The following is an 11,424-nucleotide window of genomic DNA, read 5'->3' as shown; positions in this document are numbered from 1 at the left end:
CCATTAATGCTACATTCCGTCATCATATTTGACCTACCAAAATGAACCACCTCACACTTCACCAGGTTGAATTCCATCTGCCACTTCTCAGCCCAGTTTTGCATCCTATCGATGTCCCGCTGTAACCTCTGACAGCCCTCCACACTGTCCACAACACCTCCAACCTTTGTGCCATCAGCAAAGTTACTAACCTACCCTTCTACTTCTTCATCCAGGTCATTTATAAAAATCACAATGAGGAGGGGTACCAGACAGATCCCTGTAGAACATGCCTCGTCACTGTCCTCCGTACAGAACGCGAACCATCTACAACCACTCTTTGCCTTCTGTAGGCAAGCCAATTCTGGATGCACAAAGCAATGTCTCCTTGGATCACATGTCTCATTACTTTCTGAGTAACCCTTGCATGGGGATCCTTATCAAATGCCTTACTGAAATCCATATACACTACATCTACTGCTCTACCTTCATCAATGTGTTTAGTCACATTCTCAATTAATTCAATCAGGCTCGTAAGGCATGACCTGCCCTTGACAAATCCATGCTGACTATCCTGAATCAGATTATGTCTCTCCAAATACACATAAATCCTGCTTCTTAGCATCTCCTCCAACAACTTTCCCATCACTAAAGTAAGACTCACTGGTCCATAATTTCACGGGTTAACTCTACTCCCCTTCTTGAAAAAGGGAACAATATTTGCAACCCTGCAATCCCGTGGTACTTCTCCCGTCCCTATTGATGATGCTAAGAGCATTGCTAGAGGTTCAGCAATCTCCTCCCTCTCTTCCCACAGTAGCCTGGGGTATATCTCGTCCGGACCCGGCAACCTATCTATCGTAATGCCTTTCAAAACGCCCAGCACATCCTCTTTCTTAACATCTACATGCTCAAGCGTTTCGGTCCGCTGTAAGTCACCCCACAACGGCCAAGGTGCTTTCCACTGGAGAATACTGAAGCGAAGTATTCATTAAGCCCTCGGCTGCCTTTCTCCTGCTCCATGCATCATGTTTCCACTATCGCTCCTGATGCGTCCTATTCTCACACAGCTCACCCGCTTCCTCTTTTGCATTCTTGTAGAATGCCTCGGGGTTTTCCGTAATCCTACCCGCCAGGGGCTTCTCATGGCCCGTTCTGGTTCTCCAAATTTCATTCTTGAGCTCCTTCCTGGCGCCCTTGTAATGTTCGAGAGCTCTAACAGTACCTAATTTCTTTCAACACACATCAAAGTTGCTGGTGAACGCAGCAGGCCAGGCAGCATCTCTAGGAAGAGGCACAGTCGACGTTTCGGGCCGAGACCCTTCGTCAGGACTAACTGAAGGAAGAGTTAGTAAGAGATTTGGAAGTGGGAGGGGGAGGGGGAGATCCGAAATGATAGGAGAAGACAGGAGGGGGAGGGATGGAGCCAAGAGCTGGACAGGTGATTGGCAAAAGGGATATGAGAGGATCATGGGACAGGAGGCCCAGGGAGAAAGACAAGCGGGGGGGGGGGGGGGAACCAGAGGATGGGCAAGGGGTATAGTAAGAGGGACAGAGGGAGAAAAAGGAGAGTGAGAGAAAGAATGTGTGTATATAAATAAATAACAAATGCGGTACAAGGGGGAGGTGGGGCATTAGCGGAAGTTTGAGAAGTCAATGATCATGCCATCAGGTTGGAGGCTACCCAGACGGAATATAAGGTGTTGTTCCTCCAACCTGAGTGTGGCTTCATCTTTACAGTAGAGGAGGCCGTGGATAGAGATGTCAGAATGGGAATGGGATGTGGAATTAAAATGTGTGGCCACTCAAGTTGGAGGAACAGCACCTTATATTCCGTCTGGGTTGATGGCATGAACATTGACTTCTCTAACTTCCGCTAATGCCCCACCTCCCCCTCGTACCCCATCATTTATTTATTTATATACACACATTCTTTCTCTCTCTCTCCTTTTTCTCCCTTTGTCCCTCTTACTATACCCCTTGCCCATCCTCTGGGTCCCCCCCCCCTTCTCCTTCTCCCGGGGCCTCCTGTCCCATGATCCTCTCATATCCCCTTTACCAATCACCTGTCCAGCTCTTGGCTCCATCCCTCCCCCTCCTGTCTTCTCCTATCATTTTGGATCTCCCCCTCCCCCTCCCACTTTCAAATCTCTTACTAACTCTTCCTTCAGTTAGTCCTGACGAAGGGTCTCGGCCTGAAATGTCGACTGTACCTCTTCCTAGAGGTGCTGCCTGGCCAGCTGCGTTCACCAGCAACCTTGATGTGTGTTGCTTGAATTTCCAGCATCTGCAGAATTCCTGGTGTTTACCTAATTTCTTTCGTAAGCTTTTCTTTTCTTCTTAAACTAAATTTTCTACATTCTTTGTACACCATGGTTCTTTTACCCTACCGTCCTTTCCCTACCTCAATGGAACATACCTATGCGGAACGCCATGCCAATATTCCCTGAGCATTTCCCACATTTCTGCTGTGCATTTCCCTGAGAACATCTGCTCCCAGTTTATGTTCCCAACTTTCTGCCGAATAGCATCACATTTCCTCCAACGCCAATTAAATGTTTTCCCAAATTGTCTGCTCCTATCCCTTTCCAGCGGTATGTAAAGGAGATACAGTTGTGATCACTACTTCCAAAATGCTCTCCCACCGAGAGATCCGACAGCCGACCGGATTCATTTTCCAATACCAGACCAAGCTCAGCCTCTCCTCCAGTTGGCTTATCTACATATTATGTCAGGAAACCCTCCTGAACACACGTAACGAACTCTATCCCATCGAAACCCCTTGCTCTACGAAGATGCCAGTCAATATTGAGAAAGTTAAAACCACCCAACACAACAACCCTATTATTATACAGATTCTGCCTCCCGATCTGATTCTCGATGTCCCTGTTACTATTGCGAGGGTCAATAAAAAACCCCAGTAGATTTATTGGCCCCCTTTCTGTTTCTGACTTCCAGCCATATTGAGTCAGTAGACAATTCCTCCATGACTTCCTCCATTTCTGCAGCCGTTATACTTTCCCTGATTTGAAATGCCTCTCTCCCTGTCCGTTTTGAAACATCTAAAGCTCGACACACTCAGCAGTCATTCCTGCCCACTGAGATATCCAAGTCTCTGTAATGACCACACCGTCACATTTCCACGTCTTGATCCACACTCTAAGTTCACCTGCCTTGTTTGTGAAAATCCTTCCATTAAAATAGACACATCTCAAACCATCTGACGGAGTGCATCTTTGTCTGTCATCTGCCTATCGTTCTTCATAAACTCCTTACAAACTGTCTCTACTTGTGCGCCAACCACCTCATCCTCTGCCGCTTTACTTCGCTTCCCACCACTCTTCAAATCCGCTTTAAAACTTCCCCGATAGCATCAGCAAACATCCCTCCCTACGTATTGGTTCCCCTCAAGTTCAAATGAAACCCGTCCCACTTGTAAAGGTCACCATTTCCCCAGAAAACATAGAAACACAGTAAATCTACAGCATAATACAGGCCCTTCGGCGCACAAAGCTGTGCCCAACATGTGCTTACCTTGGAAATTACCTCGGGTTAAAAGGTATCAAAGTGACAGGGATTGAACAGAAAGTGGCGTTATTCGCAGATGATGTTTCGGTCTATCTGAGTGAACCAGAAAAATCATTTATAGGATTGTTTACACTGTTGGATGACTTTGGAAAAATATCAGGTTATAAAATAAATGTAAAGAAAACGCAGGTTATGTCCTTAAATTATACACCATCCAAAAAAAATTGCAGGATACATACGATCTTAAGTGGGAAGCTAAATCATTAAAATATTTAGGAATAACCCTGCCGAAGGATCTTTCAACGCTGTCACAGGTAAATTATGGACCATTAGTCTCAGAGATAAAAGCCAATATGCATAGATGGAATCTTATCCAATTTTTAAGTTTAAATTCAAGGATAAATACTATAAAAATGAAAATTCTTCCCCGGTTATTGTATCTTTTCCGTACTTTACCGGTGGAGGTGGATGATAATCAATTCAGGGAATGGGACAAATGGATTTCCCGCTTCATTTGGCAAGGAAAGAAACTTAGAATTCGATATAACACCTTACAGTTAGGGAAGAAAGGAGGAGGTATGGTTCTTCCTTGCCTGAGAAATTATTTTTATGGCTCACAGATAACCCCTCTGTTATATTGGTGTAATAGGGAATATAAGGCTAGATGGAAGGAAATAGAATTTGGATTAGTTGACAGTTTTCCTCTACAGGCCTCAATAGCTGACAAAGGATTGATGGTCCAGTTGGAAAAATTTAAAAACAGTTGGATAAATCTTACATTAAAAGTATGGCAGAAGGTGGTTAATTCATGTGGAATTAATAACATGTTAAAACTCTTTAGATGGTGTGCATATGATACCGAATTCCTTCCCAACAGAGGAGATAAAAGATTTGAGCTATGGATAAAGAAAGGTCTTACAACCTACCTCTCATTTATAGATAAAAGAGTATTGCAAAGTTTCCAAATCCTGCAGGACAAACATGGCCTAGAACGCAATGACTTTTTTAGGTACCTTCAAGTACGAAACTATGTTAACCAGAGTTGTAGATATACAGACCTATCAACAGTAGAATTAGAATTTTTCAAGATTCTGAATTCTTGCAGTTCAATACCTAGTAAATCAGTTTCTCGAGTATATAATGCACTCTCCCATGCTAAAAATGTAAATACACTGTATATTAAAGAGAAGTGGGAGAAAGAAGCGGGGTTGGTACTTTCAGAGGAGGCTTGGGGGAAAATCTGCAGCTTTCAATGGTCCTCGACTAATTCTTTGACTTGGAGAGAACATTGCTGGAAAAACATTATAAGATACTTCAAGACCCCATATCGGGAAAAATATAAAGATACAAATGTGACGTTTTGGAGAAGGTGCGGCTCCAAGGAGGCAAATCATTTCCATATTTTTTGGGATTGCCCTAAGTTAAGTCTATATTGGGAAGGTATTCATAGAACATTAGTTAAGGTACTTAGGTCCCAGATAGCCCTGAATTTTGAAACGCTCTATTTGGGGCATGTATTGTTTCTTGAACAGAAGGAAGATATAAAGTTGCTGCAGGCCCTCTTAGCGGCAAGTAAGAAATCAATCACTAGAAAATGGCTAAATCCAATACCACCTACATTAGAAGATTGGCACGAAATTATCTTGGAAATATTTAAAATGGAAAAGTTGACTTACTCCCTGAGAATTCAAAAAGAAAAATTTTATCAAATCTGGAATAAATGGATTGAATATATAATCCCAATGCGAGCAGACTTTAGATGACTCTCCTAGTGATTTATACTTCTCTTCTCATCAACACAGTAATATTGCTAACGTAAGCACCCCTAGTCTAAATGTCTTTTTTTTTTTGTTGTTGTTTTCTTTTGGAAAATAGAGAATTAACACAAGTAAAGGGAAAGATTTGGGAAAGGGATAAAAAATGAAAAAATTAAGTAAATAAGTACATAGGGATTGGATAATTATGTCTGTGGGCAGGAGCAAGCATGAACAAATTAGGATATAAACACCTACAATGGTGTTACATAGGCTTACATACAACATTTTAGACCAGTGGAAATGGTCCAGAAGAGTTATATGGAAACTATTATTACCATTTTTCTTATCAACTAATTCCATTACTTAGCCTAATAGATTAGATTTACCACAGTACATAATTATCTATTTAAGTGTCTAATTTCCTTTTATATCATCTCAATGTGTACCTAAGAATGTATAATTATAGTTTTATACATATAAAAAATGGAAAAGGTTATATGTGTGAAAAAAGTACATGATATTTGTGAATTCCTTATCCAAATAAAAATAAAATTTAAAAAAAAAAAGAAATTACCTCGGGTTACCCATAGCCCTCTATTTTTCTAAGCTCCATGTACCAGTCCAGGAGTCTCTTAAAAGACCCTATCGTATCCGCCTCCACCACTGTCGCCGGCAGCCTGTTCCACGCACTCACCACTCTCTGCGTAAAAAACTTACCCCTGACATCTCGTCTGTACCTACTTCCAAGCACCTTAAAACTGTGTCCTCAAGTGCTAGCCATTTCAGCCATGGGGAAAAGCCTCTGACTATCCACACGATCAATGCCTCTCATCATCTTATACACCTCTATCAGGTCACCTCTCATCCTCCGTCGCTCCAAGGAGAAAAGGCCGAGTTCACTCAACCTATTCTCATAAGGCATGCTCCCCAATCCAGGCAACATCCTTGTTAATCTCCTGTGCACCCTTTCTATAGTTTCCACATCCTTCCTGTAGTGAGGCGACCAGAACTGAGCACAGTACTCCAAGTGGGGTCTGACATCACTCCACACTATCAACAACACCCCCAACCTTTGTGTCATCAGAAAATTTACTAACACATCCTCCCACTTCCTCTTCCAAGTCATTTATAAAATCCACGAAGAGAAGGGGTCCCAGAACAGATCCCTGAGGCACGCCACTGGTCACCGACCTCCATGCAGAATATGACCCGTCTACAACCGTCTTCTGTGGGCAAGCCAGTTCTGGATCCACAAAGCAATGTCCCCTTGGATCCCATGCCTCCTTACTCTCTCAATAAGCCTTGCATGGGGTACCTTATCAAATGCCTTGCTAAAATCCATATACACTACATCTACTGCTCTACCTTCATCAATGTGTTTAGTCAAATCCTCAAAAACTTCAATCAGGCTCGTAAGGCACGACCTGCCTTTGACAAAGCCATGCTGACTATTCCTAATCATATTATGCCTCTCCAAATGTTCATAAATCCTGCCTCTCGGGATCTTCTCCATCAACTTACCAACCACTGAAGTAAGACTCACACGTCCATAATTTCCTAGACTATCTTCACTCCCTTTCTTGAATAATGGAAGAACATCTGCAACCCTCCAATCCTCCGGAACCTCTCCCGTTCTCATTGATGATGCAAAGATCATCGCCAGAGGCTCAACAATCTCCTCCCCCACCTCTCACAATAGCCTGGGGTACATCCCCTCCTGTCCTGGAGAGTTATCCAACTTGATGCTTTCCAAAAGCTCCAGCATGTCCTGTTTCTGAATATCTATATGCTCAAGTGTTTCTGTCCGCTGTAAGTCATCCCTACAATCGCCAAATTCCTTTTCCATAGTGAATACTGAAGCAAAGTATTAATTAAGTACCTCTGATATCTCCTCCAGTTCCATACACATCTTTTCCACTGTCACATTTGATTGGTCCTATTCTCACATGTCTTATCCTCTTGCTCTTCACATACTTGTGGAATGCCTTGGGGTTTCCTTAATCCTGCTTGCCAAGGCCTTCTCATGGCCCCTTCTTGCTCTCCTAATTTCATTGTTCAGCTCCTTCATAATAGCCTTATAATCTTCTAGATCCCTATCAATACATAGTTTTTGAACCCTTCGTAAGCTCTTGTTTTCTTCTTGACTGGATTTGCAACAGACTTCGTACACCACGATTCCTGCACCCTACCATCCTTTCCCTGTCTCATTGGAACGTACCTATGCAGAACGCCATGCAAATATCCCCTGATCATCTGCCACATTTCTGCCGTACATTTCCCTGAGAACATCTGTTTCCCAATTTATGCTTCCAAGTTCCTGCCTGATAGCCTCATATTTCCCCTTACTCCAATTAAACGTTTTCCTAACTTTTCTGTTCGTATCCCTCTCCAATGCTATGGTAAAGGAGATAGAATTGTGATTATTATCTCAAAAATGCTCTCGCACTGAGAGACCTGACACCTGACCAGGTTCATTTCCCAATACCAGATCAAGTACAATCCCTCCTCTTGTAGGTTTACCTGCATATTGTGTCAGGAAATACACAATGTGTCCTGAACACACCTAACAAACTCCACCCTATCTAAACCCCTCGCTCTAGGGAGATGCCAATCAATATTTGGGAATTGAAACCTCCCACCACGACAACCATGTTATTATTACACCTTTCCAGAATCTGTCTCCCTATCTGCTCCTCAATGTCCCTGTTACTATTGGGTGGTCTATCAAAAAAACACACAGTAAAGTTATTGACCCCTTCTTGTTCCAAACTTCCACCCACAGAGACTCAGTAGACAATCCCTCCATACCTTCCTCCTTTTCTGCAACCGTGACACCATCTCTGATCAGTTGTGCTCCAACAGGTTCCAATAATGCAAGAACTTGAAACTAAATGCGAAAGTTGATCAGTTCGTGATTAGGCAGGGCGTGACAGGCTACGGGAAAAGTCCGGAGAACTGGGGTTGAGGAAAATAGATCTGCCATGATGAAATGGCGGAGCAGTCTCGACGGGCCGAATGGCCTAATTATGTTCCTACTTCTTTTGATTTTATGATTTTTATAATAATTAACCAATTTACTAACTTATCACACCAAAGAACGCAGGCGGTGTAGGGGGGCACATCCGGCAGCAGAGGGCGCGCCTGACAGCTCTCGAAAGCCCGGATAGCTCAGTCGGTAGAGCATCAGACTTTTAATCTGAGGGTCCAGGGTTCAAGTCCCTGTTCGGGCGCTGAATTTTTTTTGAATTCACGTTTCCAGCACATAAAACAAGTGGGAGCAATTTCAAAGGAGATGCGTGCGACAGCGTTTTTATCGGGAAAGAAAGACAGACAGTCCGACAGAAGCTGCCAGAGTCCGTAAACCTATAGCGTTCTTTTAATCGTAAAACTGCATGACGATGACGCCAGCAATTTTTACAGACGCGCCAGTGAAAACAGCCAGTCCGGATGCATTGTGACTTGGTAACACATGAAAGACGACAAAAAGAAGGGGAAGAGAGTTGTGGACACACGGCTCAGCGCATCACGAGAAGTAACCTCCCATCCATGGACTCGGCCCACATCGGACATTCCTTCCAGCCTCTAATTGGGCAGAAGATGCGGAAGTTTCAATGCACGTACTAGCAAGCCCAAGGACAGCTTCTATCCCTCCAGGAATTAAAGGGTTATCATGCGAGGAATATTTGATGGCTCTGGGTCTGTACCCGCTGGAATTTAGAAAGATGACGGGGGGATCTCATTGAAACCTTTCGAATATTGAAAGGCCTGGATTTGGTAGACATGGAAAGGATGTTTCCCATGGTCGCGGGACGAGGGGGAGGCGGTGGTCAAGGAGAAGAGGGCACAGCCTCAGCATTGAGGGGCGACACATACATGAGGAGTAAAAATCTTTACATTACGTCTCCGTCTAAATGTGCACCGTGCAATTTACAGTAATTTGAAATAAATAGTATGTACAACAGGACAGTCAATAGACACACAATTGAGCGAATTAATCAGTCTGATGGCCTGGTGGAAGAAACTGTCCCGGGATCTGCTGGTCCTGGCTTCAGTGCTGCGGTACCGTTTCCCGGATGGTAGCAGCTGGAACAGTTTGTGGTTGGGGTGACTCGGGTCCCCAATGATCCTTCGGGCCCTTTTTACACACCTGTCACTGTAAATGTCCTGAATAGTGGGAAGTTCACATCTACAGATTCGCTGGGCTGTCCGCACCACTCTCTGCAGAGTCCTGCGATCGAGGGAAGTATAGTTCCCATACCAGGCAGTGATGCAGCCAGACAGGATGCTCTCAATTGTGCCCCTGTAGAAAGTCCTTAGGATTTGGGGGTCCATATCAACCTTCTGAGGTGAAAGAGGCGCTGTTGTCTCTGTCGATGTCTCAAGCTACACTACACTTTCTCTCGAAGTAGAATGCTATATTTGTGAAAGTTATTCTTCCCAGCATCCAGCACGGAGCCTGGATAGCTCAGTCGGTAGAGCATCAGACTTTTAATCTGAGGGTCCAGGGTTCAAGTCCCTGTTCAGGCGCTGACTTTATTGTTACGTCCACCATTACGTTCTCAGCCAGCCCACGAAATGCAATCGCCTACCTACACCGAAGATCTCTCAGTAAGATTGAAATGCAGAAAACGGGAACCTGGTTTATAGGGAAAGATTGCATGGGAGTCCAGTGTACAAGGGTGTCGCTAGGGTTAATGCAAGCAGGATTTTCCCACTGAACGGGAGAAAATCCGCAGCTGCTAGAAATCCAAAGCAACAGACACAAAATGCTGCGGGAACTCAGCAGGTCAGGCAGCATCTATTGAGGGGGGGGGAGAGGGGCGGGGGAAAGTGCCGCCCCACTGATCCTGGGTGAGATTGGAACTAGAGGTCTGGGCTTATGGGTGACATTGGCAACATCGTAAATCAGCGAGTTGCTTGTTATGTCTCCCCTCTCGCTGTGAAACGCGAAAGCGCTTTCTCCCTTATTAGGGGTAGAGGGAGAGAGAGAGAGAGAGAGCCTGAGGTATGTCGAATGCCGGATGAACGAGTAGTCTTTGGGGGACTGCCAGTCTGTGTCTTTATTGATACGTTGCTGTGCGCTTGAGTGCTCGGTAGGGGGCGCCATTGCGTTTTCGCTGGCGGGTTGGGGGTGTCGTTGCTTTGTTGCTGCTTGTGCGTGGGAGGGGGGTGCTGCCGGGAGGGGGGAGGAACTTTGGGTTTCTAACATTCAGCTTCCATTCATTCTTGGGGGCACTCCTCTGGTTTCGTCGATGTTTGCGCAGAGAAAGAATTTCAGGATGCATATTGAATGCATTTCTCTGACATTAAATGTACCTATTCAGACCTTTGAAAGGTGAAAATGTTAAGGGGAAAGTTCTTCATTCAGAGGGCGGCGCAGGTGCGGAAGGAGCCGCCGGCGGAAGTGGTGGATGCGGGTACGATTGCGTCACTTCAGAGAAGTTCGGCTAAGTACGTGTATGGGAGGGGGGAGAGGGGTTAGAGGGTGGGTCGCTTTGGTGGGGGCTGTGGTCCAACTGTGGTTCGATGGGTCCAGGCAGTACAGCACAGGATAGACCGGCCGCAGGGCCTGGCTCTGCGCTGCAGCTTCCCATGGCTCGGTTGGAATGCCCCCTTTGGAATGCCGGCCAACAAAACTTGGGACTCCGTTTTTTAGTCCGTTCGGGAATCAGGAAACGCCGTCCAGTTGTCGGCGTAGAACAGGAGAGCAGAGCACAGCTCCTTCGGTCCCCATTCAGTCAGCTCCGAGATCAATCCTACCCCCCACCCACACCCCCCACCCACCCACCACCACCACCACGCGGCCTTCCATTTTTTTTCTCTATCGTCTATGCGCCGATGTCAGAGTACCTACCTTAAATGGCCCTAATGTATCAGCCTCTCCCACTAGCACGCACCTACCGCTCCCTATGTGTAGAAAAAAACCCACCCCTGACATCGCCCAATATTTTCCTCCGAACTCCTTCAAGTTATACCCCCACCCATCACCTATTTCCGCTCTGGGCGGAAAAAAAACGCCTCCGGCGGTTCACTCAAACTCTGCCGCTTCTCATCCTGCACGCCTCGATTGAGTTACCCCTCATCCTCCTTTTTGTTCTCCAAAGAGGGAAGCCCTTCGGAGGTTCTCTCATCCCATCCTCGTATGGTCGTGCTTTTTAAT

General features: G+C 45.2%; 2 non-coding genes across 2 annotated transcripts; both read left to right on the top strand.

Moving 5' to 3' along the window:
* Window positions 1–8,421: 8,421 nt before the first annotated feature.
* trnak-uuu (transfer RNA lysine (anticodon UUU)) lies at window positions 8,422–8,494 on the top strand. The gene has a single exon. It is a non-coding gene; the product is annotated as a tRNA-Lys (tRNA).
* A 1,224-nt stretch (window positions 8,495–9,718) lies between these two features.
* On the top strand, window positions 9,719–9,791 carry trnak-uuu (transfer RNA lysine (anticodon UUU)). Its single transcript has one exon. It is a non-coding gene; the product is annotated as a tRNA-Lys (tRNA).
* Window positions 9,792–11,424: the final 1,633 nt, after the last annotated feature.

Source organism: Mobula birostris, chromosome 13 (genome assembly GCF_030028105.1).
Source record: "Mobula birostris isolate sMobBir1 chromosome 13, sMobBir1.hap1, whole genome shotgun sequence".
Taxonomy (NCBI): Eukaryota; Metazoa; Chordata; class Chondrichthyes; order Myliobatiformes; family Myliobatidae; genus Mobula; species Mobula birostris.
This window is presented reverse-complemented; position numbering and strand designations above follow the sequence as displayed.